At 46.7% G+C, this 14,407-nt stretch overlaps 1 protein-coding gene across 2 annotated transcripts in view; it reads left to right on the top strand.

Annotated features, from left to right (window-relative positions):
* Window positions 1–14,407, top strand: part of ADD2 (adducin 2) — a 70,779-nt gene that overhangs the window by 553 nt on the left and 55,819 nt on the right. The window lies entirely within an intron of this gene.

The following is a 14,407-nucleotide window of genomic DNA, read 5'->3' as shown; positions in this document are numbered from 1 at the left end:
CACCTTCGACAAGTCGGCTTTCCACTTTATTGTCTCTGCTTCTGTTGTTGTTGTTTTTTAAAGAAATAGGTAAAACCAATTTGGTATGGGCGTTGAATGTTTTGCACCGGTGAATCTGTGGGTCGAAAGGTGCCCCCACCCACCCCATCTTGCAGCAAAAAGGAAAACCCCAAGGTGCTGGGGCTGCTGCTGCTGCTGCTGTTTTTCGTGGGCTGCTCGCTCCCTTCGCCAGCGCGCGAGTGAATTCCCAAGAGCCCAGGCGGTGTTTCTTGAGCTGGAAGCGGAATATAGGTGGGGATGGGGCTGGAGGTTATTCTCTTGCACGGTTTGCATAAACCAGATTGGCCTGTTTTTGCAACAATTTTAAACCGACCGTGGCCAAAAGCCCTGTATGCTACAACACAGCAGCAGCCCATTGGACAGAATTGGCTGCTGGTCATCTTAAAGTGTGTGTGTACACAGGTGTATTATGGACACATTGATCCCTAAAAATGAAAACCTTCTGATCTGGCTTTACATGCCATGGAGATTCTCTGGCGTTTGATCTCTGGGGATTCCTCTGGTTTCCTAGGCAGCGGGTTCACACATAGATACTTGGCAACAGAGGTGGGTCTTAGCTCTGCACTTTGAAGTGACTGGAAAATGCTGGGAAGTGTCACTGTGGTGGCTGATTCTCTGGGCCGGATCCAGGGTCCTCTTTGTGTCTGTGAGGTTCTCTTCCTCCACCTTGTGTGCGGTTAGGAAGGAGGACGGGAGGGAGGATTCCTGAGCCACACTTAACCTGGGCTTGGCCTCATCCCTGCTGAATATTCATCTCTTTCTTTTGTTTTCTCACTGTCAAAGCAAGCTCCTCATCGTGAGGGCTGCTGCAGCCATGGCTCACCCAGTCTCCTCTTCCAGGAGGTCTCATGAGTCACAGCCCCTGCGAAATAATCGGAACATGCTCAGTAGGTCTAAGGAAAAGAGAGTGTGTTGCAGCCCTGAGCTTCACTTTGAAAACAAACCTACTTCCTTTTCCAACTATCAGGTCTGTGGTTGCTCTAGCTGCTGCTGTTTATCAACCAGGGTCATCCGTATTTTTATTTATTTATGCATTTATTGCATTTATATCCCAACTTTTTCATCCAAAGTGCTCAAGGTGGCATATGTCGTTCTCCCTCTCCTCATTTAATCCCCACAACAACCCTGTGAGGCAGTGACTGGCCCCCAAGGTCACCCGGTGAGTAGGGATTTGAACCCTGGCCTCTCAAGTCTTAGTCTGACACTCGAACCACCATTCTTCACTGGCTCTTGTCAGTGCTCAAACTACAGAATTCTGTGATGAGACCCCGTAGTTCCTCTTTCAGAATGCTTTGAGGTGGGCGCATCCTTTCACCCCCTCCCTGTTTTCACGAGAATCTTTCCAGCCCCTTTCAACCTCTGTGGCTTTGGGACTGGATGATGAGGAGTGTCTGCTTTGTTGACTCAAGCGACGATCTGCTGGTGGGCCATGTTTGAATTACAGGGGAGCAGAGTGGGGTCCGGCTGTCCTCCTTAGCCACTGTTTTCAGAAGGTTGTGGGAGCAGCATGATTTCACTCCAGTAGAAATGAGTCACAGATTGGGGCCCACGAATTGCAAGAACGATACCCTATTCTTTCTCATCTTCCCTGTAATTTGAGCATTGATCCTTCTCTTGGGATTTCACAGAGTAACAGAAGCAAAATGGTAGGAAAGGGGAGGCCTCTGCCCCAAAGAGCTTACAAGCTAAGTACTGGGGCTAATGGGAGTCGCAGTCAAAAACATCTGGTGGGCATGATGAGACATCAATAATGTAAAGCACTCATCCTGGCTTCCTGCCCAAAGAATCCTGGGAGCTAAGAGTGGTTAGGCGACACTTAGCAAACTATGCTTCCCAGGTTACTTTATGGGGGAAGCCACTTCTCTTAGGGCAGATTCACAACATGCATTTAAAGCACAGGACTTCTAGGACTGGGTGATATGTCGCTATATCATCCAATTTTCGGTGTCTGTGCAGGCACGATTTCCGGTGCCGCAGAAACAAGTCCGCGCACCGGGGTGTGCCGGTTTAGTGCAGCATGCGGGGACGTGCTGAGCGAGCGGCTCAGTTCAAGGGCAGCTTGTGGGCCAGTTAAATGACCCCCAAGGGCCACTTGTGGCCCGTGGGCCTTAGGTTGCCAACCCCTGTTTTATGCTATGCAAATATAATGATGCAGGAAAAACCGTGAAGCCACCGGTGCCTCTACATAGCTCCATCCTTATTTCAGACATCGCTGAAAACCAGATATGACTTCCCACAAAGTATCCTGGGAACTGTAGTTTGTTAAGAATGCTGGGAATTGTATGTTTATGGGGGGAACTATAGTTCCCAGTGCTATTTGGGGGAAGTCATGTGCTTTAAATCTATATTGGGTATGCTTTAAATCTAGGCTGTGGCTTTGACCAAAGTCTGCTAAATACCTCTTCAAGCATGTCAATGTTTTATCAGGCTAAATTACTGTGAGTGGGCCTGATTTCCTTCACAGGGTGAAGGGAGTTAACCCTTTTTCTGATAACTACCATCCCCCTTCTCCAACTCTGTTTGCGGCAGGAGGGAAGCCTCTGTTGGTGTCAATGGGATCACTCTCCCTCGACTAACAGCAGCATTCAGGAGAAAGTGCTCATTGCGGGTGTGGGATCAGAGGAAAGTGTTTACTGCCTCTCCCTGCACGCTGCAGACCCAACCCAAACATACAGTGGTACCTCTGGTTGTGAACTTAATTTGTTCCGGAGGTCTGTTCTTAACCTGAAACTGTTCTTAACCTGAGGTACCACTTTAGCTAATGGGGCCTCCCGCTGCTGCCGCACCACCACTGCGCGATTTCTGTTCTCATCCTGAGGTAAAGTTCTTAACCTGAGGTACTACTTCCGGGTTAACAGAGTCTGTATCCCAGAGTGTTTGCAACCCAAGGTGTTTATAACCCAAGGTACCACTGTAGTGGATTTGGGGTGGGGGCGAGGCACCTACAGCTGCTGCTTACAGTTGTAAAAAGAGACCCTGCCCTTGAACCATTAAGCATCATGTTACGTTTAGCTGCAAATTCTGACAGCGCAGGCAACTGTGAGTCAAATTCCGCAATGGAATGGGAGCCAATGCCCTTGCATGCACTATCCCTGCGCCTGTCTGTCTCTGTTAGGCACGAGGACTAAAGGGTGTGGGCAGCATCCCAGCGAGAGACGTTGGGTAGCTGGGTCTCTGGGCTTGACCTCAAGTGCCAGGTGTGGGGAAGAGCGGGTAGAACATTGCATCACGCAAGGAAATACCCTCAAACTGATGGAACATAGGAAGCTGCCTTAGATGAGTTAGACCATTGGTTCATATTGTCTACACTGACCGGCAGCGGCTGTCCAGGGTTTTGAGCAGGGAATCTCTTCCACTCCTACGTGGAGATGCCAGAAGGGATTGAACCTGGGACGTCCTGCATGTGCGGAAGATGCTACAGCCCTTTCCCTCAGCACTGTGTTGAATACAATACCTTGTTGTGCTCCTTGCTGCCCAGGGCTCCTTTGGGAGGAAAGATGCGTTAGAAGTGGAAGGAAGGAAGGACCAAAGGACCAAACAGTGGTTAGGGAGGCAGGAACCGCTCAGTTAGATTGCTGAGGTGACAGAAGAGGAGCTTGCCCTGGTTTTCATCCATGAAAGGTCTGTTATCACCAACTTTTCAGTTAATTTATTGTTTATTTCCTTATTTATTCCCGAGCATTTATACACTGCTTGATTGTTAAAAGAAAACCCTCAAAGCGGTATACAAAGAGAATAAAACAATAAAATTATCAATAAAAATCACCCTTTGAAACATTCAAAAGATAAGATCAGCAATAAACTAAAAACATACAGCAACATTTACATGTCTGGGTAGACTCGTCTTTAAAAGCTGTTTTTAGCAGGCACTGAAAGGAGTACCGTGAGGACGCCTCTCTGATGTCAGTAGGCAGGGAGTTCCAGAGTGCAAGTGCTACCACAGTAAACGGGCCATGGACTTGTGCAAGCAATCTTCCTGGGAAAACTGTTGACATTGCAACTTCTCAGCCCCGGACACACTGACCAGATGCTTGGAAGCTGTGGCTGGATGGCTGTGTGGGAGCCGGCTGAAGTTAAATCCTTTGAAGACAGAGGTCCTCTGACTGGATCAGGATGACATGGGGTTAGGGGGCCAACTCCCATCTCTTGCAGGGGCTCAATTAGTGCCAGCGCCTTCTGTCAAGAGCCTGGGTGTAACCTTTGATGCCACCCTTTCCATGGAGGCGCAGGTTGCAGCCACAGCAAAGGTGGCATTTTTCCATCTCCACCGTATCAAGCAGTTGGTCCCTTACCTTTCTCGCCCTGATCTGGCCAGAGTGATCCATGCGACGGTCACCTCCAGGCTTGATTATTGTAACTCGCTCTACATGGGGCTACCCTTGAAGCTGACCCAGAAACTCCAGCAGGTGCAGAATGCCGCTGCAAGGCTCCTTACGAGGTCCTTGTCGCAGGATTGCATTCATCCAGTGCTTTACCAGCTGCACAGACTCCCGGTGGAGTACAGGGTCAGGTTTAAGGTGCTGGTTTTGACCTTTAAAGCCCTATGCAGCCTAGGACCCACGTACCGACAGGACCGCCTCTCCTAGTATGCCCCGCAGAGGACCTTAAGGTCCACAAATAACAACACTTTGGAGGTCCCAAGCCTCAATGTGGTTAGATTGGTTTCAACTAGGGCCAGGGCCTTTTCAGCACTGGCCCTGACTTGGTGGAACGCACTGTTACAAGAGACTTGGCCCTGCGGAACTTGACATCTTTCCGCTGGGCCTGCAAGACAGAGCTGTTCCACATGGCCTTTGATTTGGACTCAGTCCGACCCTTAAGTTTCCCTCCCCTTATGGTTTTGATTTATGGGCTACTATTAAAATGAGGCTGCATTTTAAATTGTATTTTAACCTATATTTTAGTAAACTGATTTTTGTTTGTTTGTTTCCCCCATTATGTTTTATTGTAATTTTATTAGTGTTAGCCACCCTGAGCCCGGCTCTGGCTGGGGAGGGTGGGGTATAAATAAAAATTTATTATTATTATTAGTATTATTAGTATTAGTATTAGTATTCATCCCTACTCTCTTAGTCAGAGGTGGTTTTAGAGAAGCGCGACCAGTTCGGTCGCACTGAGTGTGGCTCCTCGGGGGCGCTGCAACTATGATGTGGAATGGAAGGCAAGAGGTGGGACGGTGCCAAATTTTGGTGTTGTACCACTGACTTGGTCTACCTGGTTTAATATTCTCTTGAAATGGGCAAGAGCAGCCTACCCCAACCTGGTGCCCTTCAGATGTTCCTGGACCACAATTCCCATCATCCTGTGCAGTGCTGGGGCTGATGGAAGCATGACAGTGCCGGCTGGAGCTGATGGGAGTTGCGGTCCAAGACATTGGGGTCAGGGCAGGTTAGTTCCATTTTGCATCAGGTGGTTGCTTAGACCATTTCCTCCTTTTATCTCCTTTCCCTTGTCACTTCTCCCTGAATAAATTGTGTGCCCGTCTTTGGAAGCTCTTCCTAATTGCAGACACATCTCCTTGCTCTTGTAGGCTTTATGTTCCAACGCTCTACATGGCTTAGAAAAAGCTACATCTCTGTTTCCATGGTTATGTTTGGTGTTAAATTCTGCCTCATCCAAGGATGCAGCAGACCGTTTCCAGAATTCTTGGATATTCCCTCTTGCTGCTGCTTTTGAGGCGAGGTTTCTATTTCTATCAGATGCAGTTGCACAAGCGTTATGGTCAAATAACAATAAGAGAACAAACTAGAGGTGGATGAACCCTCCGAGGCTCTACTCAGAATGGATTGGGATTGAAGGGGCAGGCATTCCAGGGGGAATCCCCGGGGGTGGGGGACGACCTCAAATCAATGCAATGATTTGGAAAGGTGCCATCGAGCCACCTCTTCCTTTTCCTCCTCCTCGGAGGTTCAGGGTTAGCGATGGCAGCCATGAAAGGCTATTTTTAATTCCTTGTTCCTTCCTTCCCTTCTTCAGTCTAGAGCCACCTGAATACTAGCTCCATGTAAAATTAAACTTGAAATTAGCATTCTTTTCTGGGTGACTATTCCCAGGGAGCACATCTATTTATGTATTCAGCTTTCAAGGCATGCTAAAATTAGGATGTGAACAGTTTTCAACACCTTTGCATTACTCCTTAGGCTATAGGCCTAGTCACTACATACAAGGGAGCCAGCCTCATTTAGCTCAATTGGACATTATTATAAATCAGCATTGCTGGTGGCCCTGTTTGCGCTTATCATGCAACCATTGTTTACTGTGACAAGGACAGGCCATAGTAAGTCTCAGGCGTGCACAGTCCCGCTTCCCTTTCCTCTTACTTGGGCTTCTGTTTTAGGTTAAGCATCATTAGGAACCCTAAACGGTGGTTTATCGTAACTGTGGTTTGTCAAAACAAGCCAGCTTCTTAGATTATGGTTGAAAAACAGCTTGTTTTAACAAAGCATATCTCAGGTTAACCCAAAATCTGTCAGGTTCAGACAAAATGGCAAACTGTGGTTAATCTAAAACAGAAGCATAAGCTTTCGAGCTCCTCCTTAGACTCTGGCTGACCCAGAGCAAGAGGGGGCAGCAGGGAGCCCTCAAGTCTGAGTCTCACTGCAGCTTGTCCACAGAAAACTAAACTATGGTTTTGCAACTACCTTTGGTGGGGGGAGCCTTTTATAGATTTATAATATTTATATCCCACTGCAACAGTGGCCACATCCCGGGAACAGCTTCGATTGGCTAGCTAAACCAGGTAGCTGATGGGTCTCAAACCCCCGCTGAGTTAAGGGCTTCCCCTGCATGCAAAGTCAGGCTCTGGCAGATTGAGTGGGTCCAATGGTCAGGAAGGCAGTTTCTGCATGTGCTGTAGAGGGAAGTGAGGGGCAGGTGGGGCTTGTCCACCTGAGAAGGCAGCCAATCTAGGAGAAAGAAGACTCTGATCCTAATGTGCACCTCCTTGCAGGATATCTTTGGAAGAAGAAAAAGCCAAGGAGTAAACCCTACACAAAGGGTTTTCTCAAGACAAACGGATGCCCAAGTATTTAAATTTTGTGCATTGAATATGTTTTTAAAAATACATATAAGGCAAAGCATTCTAAATCTAATCTATATAATATATGCTTGTTCTGCATTATTGCACTTTTATGTGATGCTTAGATGAAGTTTAAACCACTGCACTGCTTGGGCTTGCCGATCAGAAGGTTGGCGGTTCGAATCCCCGTGACAGGGTGAGCTCCCATTGCTCAGTCCCTGCTCCTGCCAACCTAGCAGTTCGAAAGCACGTCAAGTGCAAGTAGATAAATAGGTACCGCTGTGGCGGGAAGGTAAACAGAGTTTCCATGCGCTGCTCTGGTTTTGCCAAAAGCGGCTTAGTCATGACCCGGAAAAACCATCTGTGAAAGCAGACAAACACCGGCTCCCTTGGCCTGTAAAGCAAGATGAGCGCTGCAACCCCAGAGTTGTTCATGATTGGACTTAACTGTCAGGGGTACCTTTACCTTAGATGAAGGGCAGTATAGAAATGTAATTAATTAATTAATTAATTAATTAATTAATTTTCTCCATTGATTTAGGGTGGCAGAAAATTTCCCAGTTCAATATTTGCCAGAAAACCCACCATCCCTGGATGGCAGCTATTTGCCGCTAAGGCCGCTGAGTTCCTCTGGTGCTCTCAGACTCCAGCATCCTTTCCCAAGAGGGTGCTCTCTCCCATCTGCCCCAGCATTGTATGGTCATGCTGGCTGGGGCAGCTGGGAGCCCAAAACACCCAGAGGGCACCAGCTTGCTTGGTGGAGGCTGGGCAACAGTGTCCCTTCTCACCATTTCCAAGGTGGTGATATGGCGTGTGAATGCTCAGGGTGGCTGTTTCCTCTGCCTGCGAGCCGGCACCGCCAGATACCGGTACTCCATGCAACAGGACCCACAGCAAGCTTCGTCATCCCCCCCCCCTCTGATTCACCATCTGCATTATGGAGCTATGTATTGTTTTGTGCCTTGCTAGATGTTACTGGAGAGGCAAGAGGTTGCCGCGATCGGTGGAAGTCTGCCCATGGCTGCTGTAGTATCGATTTACATTCTGAGATCAGCTTGATTTATTAAACTGCAGGCAAATGCTTCAAAAGTTGAGGTTTCTTTTTACTTGAGTCAAAAATGGTGCTGTCATTAGGGTCAAAACGCCCGAAAGGATGAGGGGTGGGTGGGTGGGTGGCTGTGTTGGTAACCTGGAAAGTGGGTAGGAAAGAGACTGGCTTTATTTTATCTCTGTGGTTCATCCCAAAAAGAGATACCGGAGCAGTAGGGCCTGTTAAATTGTTCAGCTGTCAACTTCCAAAAATGAGGGATGCTAAAAAGTTGTAACATAACTTGGGAATTCAAAAGATATTTTGGTTAAATAAATATAATTTGGTTTTGCTTGGTAGGTAGAATGTGTGTAAAATTGCACAGAAATCATTAAAAGTGTGTGCGGTTATATCATATATCTTTATTTATTTATTTATTTATTTATTTATTTAGCATTACATGACACTTTCAAAAGGTACAATTATAAGTCTTTGGTTTTCCAAAATCGGTTTATGTGCTTCATAGACTTTACAAGCTAAATGTTGTCCAGTCACCAAAATAATAGCAGATTTGAATTCCTCACACCTAAAAACATATTTTTAAGATCCCTCACTAAAGAAATTTGCAAAAATTGTTTCACCCTCTAGCATGGCATGCCCTACTGGAGCAGCCATTTCACCAGACTTTCTCAGTGGGAGAGATGGGAAACAGACGACTCAGCTTCACCGAAAGACCAGCTCCACCAGGCACCTCCTACCCCTGAACTGTGCCAGCCGGTCATTTTAAGAACTGTTTCAAGATTGGCGCCTGTGTTTGATTTCCCCCTCTTCCTTCCCTCTCCCTATTCCTTTGTGTGCCTGTTTCTTTTAGATTGCAAGCCTGTGGGCATTTAAGCCACTCTGGAATTGACTGAAGAGCAGGGTACAAATGTTCTAAATAAATAATACTATAGGCAGCAGTAAGAATAAATCTGTTCAGTTTGCATTTTAATTCCTAAGTCACCCTTCCTGAACCAATAAGCAATCCGGAACACTGTTAATCCTTAAAAATCTGCATTTTTCTTTATTTTTGTGATGTGATTCTTCAGTGCAAAATGCTAATATTATTAGTGAAAGTATCTTACAAAACTACACTGCATTACGATAAAGGGCTTGCAGGAAAATTTGATTGCATGCAAAAATGCTCCTAGAAACGCAAACGGGTTTTCATCCTGACTTTTTGCAAAGAAAAATGTGCAAATAGACGCTGAAAGAGGGCAAGTGGAACTTAGGGCTGGGGGGGAATGAGAAACGGAGAAAGAACTGAAATGGACAGATTTGCCCATCCGTGGCTGCCAGGCATCCGATATGCTCTAAGACAAGACAGGAAGCTCCACTAATAGCAGGGTGTGTAGAGAGGAACTGTGGGCCGCCTTCCGTACATGATGGAGGGGACATCAGTCTTTGTTTCAGTTAATCTGGTAGCTGTCGTGGATGCGAAAACTCTATTCGGGAATTTGCTCCAAGCCAAATCCACCGAGAAGCCTTTCTCTCTCTACTCCCACATGATGTTTCATTGTGAAGGCACTCCAAGCACCATATCCCAGAATGCCTCCCAGCCCCAGGCAGAAGTGTCAATTATTCCTCTCGCGTTGGCTTCTGCTGCACAAAATCAGCAGCAGAGTTGCAAGAGAGCTTTCGCTCAGAGTTGCAAGGTGCACAGAGGTTTGTGTTGGGCCGGCTTTGCTCGGCCTCTTGGAGCTGAGCCCTGCCAGGCTGACCCTGCCATCCATGCTGACCTTGACACACTGGCTATGGGAGAGTCCTGTCGACTCACTGCTTTCCCTTGGGCGAATCTGGTCAGAGCTCAGAGCAAACAGCAATTTGGGTTTCCTCTGGATTAGCTTTAGCTTTTGCAACAATTTATTACTAAAGAGTGGTTTTCCCTTGGAAAGGAGCAGGACAAAAGGAAAAGGGCTCAGACCAGTGCTTTCCAGGCACGGTAGAAGCGGAAGTGTGGACGAGCCCTCAGAGATTGAAGGAACCAGGAAGTATTGCCTGAAGGATCCTGCTCAGGTTGTCTTGCCCGACGCCAGAGGCATGTGGCTCTGTGGGATGAGGCTGGTGGCCTCTTTGCTTGGTCCTTGCCTATCCTGGCCAGTTAAAACAGCAAGATTGGGACTGAGTGAGTGGACCTCTGAGGCGGTTAATCCCTCTCTGAGGGAAGGAGTTGTTCCTGACAGCCTGAAGAAGCCACTAGGAAAGTCGCACCTTTAACAAGTCAAACTTGGTCTATCAGTGTTGGTGTTGTTGTTTAGTCGTTTAGTCGTGTCCGCCTCTTCGTGACCCCCTGGACCAGAGCACCCCAGGCACGTCTGTCTTCCACTGCCTCCCGCAGTTTAGTCAAACTCATGCTGGTAGCTTTGAGAACACTATCCAACCATCTCGTCCTCTGTCGTCCCCTTCTCCTTGTGCCTTCCATCTTTCCCAACATCAGGGTCTTTTCCAGGGACTCTTCTCTTCTCATGAGGTGGCCAAAGTATTGGAGCCTCAGCTTCACAATCTGTCCTTCCAAGTGAGCACTCAGGGCTGATTTTCTTAAGAATGGATAGGTTTGATCTTCTTGCAGTCCATGGGACTCTCAAGAGTCTCCTCCAGCACCATAATTCAAAAGCATCAATTCTTCGGTGATCAGCCTTCTTTATGGTCCAGCTTTCACTTCCATACATCACTACTGGGAAAACCATAGCTTTTACTATATGGACCTTTGTTGGCAAGGTGATGTCTCTGCTTTTTAAGATGCTGTCTAGGTTTGCCATCGCCTTTCTCCCAAGGAGCAGGCGTCTTTTAATTTCGTGAATGCTGTCACCATCTGCAGTGATCTTGGAGCCCAAGAAAGTAAAATCTCTTACTGCCTCCATTTCTTCCCCTTCTATTTGCCAGGAGGTGATGGGACCAGTGGCCATGATCTTCGTTTTTTTGATGTTGAGCTTCAGACCATATTTTGCGCTCTCCTCTTTCACCCTCAATAAAAGGTTCTTTAATTCCTCCTCACTTTCCGCCATCAAGGTTGTGTCATCTGCATATCTGAGGTTGTTGATATTTCTTCCAGCAATCTTAATTCCGGCTTCGGATTCATCCAGCCCAGCCTTTCGCATGATGAATTCTGCATATAAGTTAAATAAGCAGGGAGGCAATATACAGCCTTGTCTATCAGTACCCTTGTGCTAATTTTCCAATTTTGGACAAGGCATTGTTGTGGGCTGTGGCCTTCCAATGCCAGACGGTCTTGGGTGATGCTGATGGTTTAGATCTGTCTTTGCCTGATTTCAGGTAAGGCTTTGGGATGGAAAAGGCATCCTGGTGGGTGACTTATGATGGGAAATGGGCCATGGAGATGCTGCTCTCTCAGTGCTCCTGAAGCTCTTGGTGGCTTTTCGTACGACTGACTGTGGATTGTCTATCAGAGTTTGGCTTAAGGGATAGTGTTTTGAGAAAATGCAGATTAAAAGAGGAAAGGCAGTGATTTGGAGAAGACTATCATGTGGAAAATGGAGAATGAATGGAAGTGCAGGAAGCTCACTATCCATGTTGAACGACACCGTAGATGAGTTGGCTAAGTTTGTTGTCTCAAATCACTGTCATTTGGAATTTATTATTCCTGTTGTGGTTCTTAATGGTGTCAGCCGCTTCACCGAAGAGCTGGATATCCTATGTAGCCTGATAGGGAACCTGTTCTCTTATGCCAGCAAAATGGCTCTGTCTACTCAGAGAAGTGGAAGGGAACACACCCGAAACCAACCCAACAAAGACTGGGCGTGCTCAGCTACCATGCAATGCTAGCTGGCCGGCTGTGTGTGTGTAAAAAGAAGGGGGCATCCTGGAAGAAGGCACGGCTGGCTAAGTGACTGGAATGTTTCTGACTACATCTCCCATCAGCCCCAGCTTCAAACAGCCTTGCAGGCGGAGGCCAGTGGGAGTTGCTGTCTAAACTGCCTGGAGGGCACCAGGCTGGGGGAGGCAGGCTTATATTCCATAATAAATTAGCTGCTCTTTAAGACTCTTTGTTGTTCTTAACTGAATCACATGCATTTGGAACTTCTGACATTTTGTGTAGATAAAAGCAAAGATCACATTATTTTTTTAAAAAATGGGTTCAAGTGATTGTCTGTGAATTGGGCATGAACTATTCCCCCCCCCCCCAACACAAACACACACACATGAGCAGAGAGCACAATGGTTTTCTGCAAGGTGACTTGGCTGCCCGCACTCAGGGGCAGTTTGAAATGATGGGTCAACAATCAATACTGTATATATCGCAAGCCATGTTCTCCCAAAACAGCCTCGTCTCCTGGCCCTTAAAATGTCATGTCTGCCTTCACCCTAAAACAGCAAATCCTTTCCTGGAAAAAAGGACCATCTCTTTCCTTTCTGGCACCAAATGGATTTCTCCGTTCTAAGACAGCCTCCATGTTCCTCATTTAATTTTTAAATTTTTTATCAATCAGGAGAGAACAAGAGAAAAGAGGCCTCCTGTTTTGCAAGGTGAGAAGCTTTGTTCCTTCCCAAGGAACCAACATTAGCAGTTAAGTGGATTAATATGGCTCTTTTGGCTGGTTTATGCCACGTTAGACCCAGGGATGGAGATAATTCATTCTGTTTCAGGCCAGCTCCTGGCAATTCTTTGATGGGGCAATATTTTTGTGTGGAAAATCACAGCAGGGAGGGTTTTTAAGTGACCAGGCCATGACTCCTCCACTTCCCTATCGATCCCCGCTGGCTTCCTCTCTCTCCCATCTGTTTGATTAGGTCACAAAATACATATCGATTTTTCTTCCTCTTTTATGTAACTGACATTTGAGAGATGATTCACAGCTCCATCAGAAAACTGTTGCATCCAAGGGCCAGAGACAAGGTGTGGCCAGGATGCTTGGACGCCAGAAATGGGACCCTCCCCTCCAGCTGACTGGCTGTTGCAGGAAGGGCACCACTGGGCCCTGCTGTGATTGATTGATTGTTGGTTGGTTGGTTGGTTGGTTGGTTGGTTGGTTGGTTAGTTGCATTTATGGTATATCCCACCTTTTTCTCCAAGGAGCTTAAGGTACATGGTTCTCCCTCCTCTCATTTAATCCTCACAACAACCCTGTGAGGTAGGTTAGGCCAAAAGGCACTGTGCTGCATCATGGCTCCCTGAGAATTTGAATCTTGGTCTCCCAAGTCCAACACTCTCACAAGTATAGCACACTGGCTCTTTATTATAAATTCTTAAATGCACCTTTCCCTTACTGCCAACTTGTCAGGTCAGGCTGCTTATCTGACTGCCCTCAAGATAACAAGGCAGTCTTCTTCACCTTGTACACTCCAGATGCATTTTTGTATATTATTTCCACCAATGTATGCATTTATAGACACTTTTCCCCTAGTACAGGGGTGCCCAAACTTTTTCAAAGAGGGCCAGATTTGATGAAGTGAACATGCATGAGGGCCGACCTTTTTTTTACTCCAAAGTTGTTGAGCTTTTTCTAGGAGTTGAGTTTTTAGGATTTGACACCAATACATAAACTGCCACGGGGGCCAGATAAAACCATAAAACCAGCCAGGTGGCCAGATTAGGCCCCCAAAACGGACTTTGGACATGTCTGCCCTGGTATGTGGACTTTTGCACACATTATTTGGTTGGAGAACTGTAACACAAGATTCAGAGGAAGGCTGTGTTTTGGTTTGCGTACTGCTCTGGGAAGTGTGGAAAGAGTAGTTTTGCCTTTTAAGTGTGAAGTTAATTAAATCTGAAGTTATGAACTGTGAAGTTTATTTAATTAGCCATGATTCCTACATCACAGGGAACCCTTGGGGTCCCTTCCAGATCTACGATTCTATGATTCTATGACTACAACTCCCAGCCAGAGCCAACACAGTAGTATGAATCCTGGGACTGATGGGAATTTTAATCCAAAGCATCTGGAAGGCTTATTATAGGGAACTCCCTTCACCTTCAGCATCTTGAAAGTCCCCCCCCCCCAAGATATTCAAAGGTTTGGGAGGAAGTTTAGTGTCCTGCTGCCTCTTCTTTTAACGGCATTTCGCCTCTCTGATTACATTAAAAGCTGCATCTTTCAGATCAATGGGATAATTCCATTTGGCCCCATCCATCACAGTGTGCTTAATAGAACCCAGCCCAGTTCATTTGCTCAGAATTATAGGCATATTCATGCTTAACCTTTCGCCCCGCTCTTTGCAGGCACAGTTCTGCACTTTAAAGCTTCATGTTTGAGCACCCTTTTTTTTATCCAGAGCTGTCTCCCCAAAAACTTGCTCTTTAAAGC

This window comes from Podarcis filfolensis (genome assembly GCF_964270895.1).
Source record: "Podarcis filfolensis genome assembly, chromosome: 8".
NCBI lineage: Eukaryota > Metazoa > Chordata > Lepidosauria > Squamata > Lacertidae > Podarcis > Podarcis filfolensis.
The sequence above is the reverse complement of the archived record's forward strand: the minus strand, read 5'-3'. Positions and strand labels throughout refer to the sequence as shown.